This window comes from Octopus bimaculoides, chromosome 15 (genome assembly GCF_001194135.2).
Source record: "Octopus bimaculoides isolate UCB-OBI-ISO-001 chromosome 15, ASM119413v2, whole genome shotgun sequence".
NCBI lineage: Eukaryota > Metazoa > Mollusca > Cephalopoda > Octopoda > Octopodidae > Octopus > Octopus bimaculoides.
Genome location: NC_068995.1, coordinates 15,902,967 through 15,905,121, shown reverse-complemented (window position 1 = coordinate 15,905,121; position 2,155 = coordinate 15,902,967). Strand labels below are relative to the sequence as shown.

Sequence of the window (2,155 nt, the reverse complement as noted above, 5' to 3'; positions counted from 1 at the left end):
ATATATACATACACACACATATAAGTATGAACAGTAATTTATACCTAAAAATTGTGGTTGGCATACATATATAGCTTTTTGGTATATGTAGAAATTCCATAATTGAATAAAATAAATCAGACTAATAGAAAATGATCGACAAAGTAATTGCCAAGATATGAATACTTTCTTCAGAAGTGTCATGTCGCACCTCTCATGACTCAGGTTTGAATATTAATGTGCCCAGGAGTCAAGTAATTAAGTGACAATTAGTAATACAATTAAAATGAATTGCTGTTAAGTTCAGGTGTGTATCTTTGGATGAAACATATCTCTTTATAGAGTCGGGCTTGTGTAGAAGTCCAGTCAGCAAATTTATATGGAGGGAAAATAGTGAATTTAGGTTGTATTTGCTTTGTTCATACGTCGATATGTTCACTGAGATAAATTTGGCGGTATTGTGGTGAGGCTATCTGTTGACGATGTACTGTACAACGTTGACGGATAGATTCCCCGCGCTACCGATATAGTCTTTCTGGCAGCACGAGCATCTGATTACGTAGATCAGATTTTCGGATGCACAAGTGAAATTTGATTTAATTGTAAAGTGTTGCCCTTGTTTAAAACAGTATTCTGATTCTTCCAAAAGGTTGGGGCATGTACCACTTTGAGGCTTGTTGTGGAGGGGAATAATTGTGCATTAGTTAGCAGTTTCTTTAATGATTTAGGATGTTTGTTGCTTTTGACAATTTTAATGTCACGTAAAATTGTTTTTAGTTTTGGTTCCTTGTGTAGTATTGGTAGGTTTTGTATGATTGTGCTAAATGCTTCTTTGTTTCTGGGGTTGTATGTGGAAATGTAGGGTAGTGTTGTAAGGAGAGGTTTGTTAATGTTTTTGTTTTTTCTTAATATCTCGGTGCTGATAGATTTGGCACGTTTTATTCTTTCATTAATGAGTTAGACTGGGTAGTGTCTATCCAGGAGGACGTTTTTCAGTTCTTGTGGTCTTAAATCTCTAGTTTTTTTTCTCTGAGACAATAGTGCAGATTCTTCTAGCAAGGTTGAAGGGGATGTTTGTTTTTGTGTGTCTAGGATGGCAAGAGCTAAAGAGAAGGTATTGTTTTGCATCTGTTGTTTTATAAAATATGCTTGTTTCGAATTTTTTGTTGTTTGTTTTCTTAATTAGAATGTCTAGGAATGGAAGTGCCTCCTGGTTGTATTCCATTGTGAATTGAATGTTTGTGTAGATGCTGTCCCGAAGTTATTTAAATTCTAGGATTTTGTTTAAGTTGTTATTCCAGAGTATGAAACAGCCATCCAGGTATCTCTTTCAATTCTCTTTAATGTATTAGGCGAGAGGGTCTCCAAATTTTCGCAGTGAATTCTGATATATTTTTTCTCTAAGAATCCCATTGTGAGGTTGGCAATTGTAGGTGCTGCTCTCGTGCCCATTGCAATTCCCGATATTCGGTGGTAGCAGTTGGTGTCAAAAATGAAATGATTATTCTGGAGAATGAATTTAATTGATTCAATGATGAAGGTTTTCTTTATTCGTTCTGGGGTTACCTCTGGATGTAGTACTAGCCAGAATCGAATCGCTTCCATTCCATAATCATGTGGCTTATAACATAGCATGTCTATATCATCTCTGATTTAGCTTCTAATATGTTTTAGATATGGCTTCAGGAGAATGTCCATGACGTAACTTAATCTGTGTGTCTGACGGGATTGGCCAGCTATGATAGGGCGTAATTTTAGGTCTCCTGGTATTGGTGTATGTATGCATGTATGTAGTGATTTGTTGATGGCTTCATTGATGGTTGGGCTTTTGTGGATTTTGGGGAGGCCATAGAAAGGGCTGTATTTGAAATATGTTAGGAAATCTACTTCCTTTTTTGTGAGGTCTTTTCCGTGGATAAAATACATGCATATACACTCATTCACACATTACTGCTTAATCTTTAAAACCTAGTACGGTAATATAATTAACCGTGTATAAAATGAAATGACTCCTTTAACTGTATGCTTTCAAAAACACAGAAGAGCTTCATGAAAAATAAGAGTTGCTCCCCTTGGCCTATTGCTTTATCTCTGTTCACTTTTTTCAAAGATGGCGTCCTATTGACAACGAAAAAGTTTTCTCTATATACGTTGACAATTCTTTGATCGTAAAACC

At 35.8% G+C, this 2,155-nt stretch overlaps 1 protein-coding gene across 1 annotated transcript in view; it reads left to right on the top strand.

Moving 5' to 3' along the window:
• The window catches only part of LOC106882530 (inter-alpha-trypsin inhibitor heavy chain H3), a 53,193-nt gene that overhangs the window by 14,324 nt on the left and 36,714 nt on the right, over positions 1-2,155 (top strand). The gene's annotated exons all lie outside the window — the stretch shown is intronic.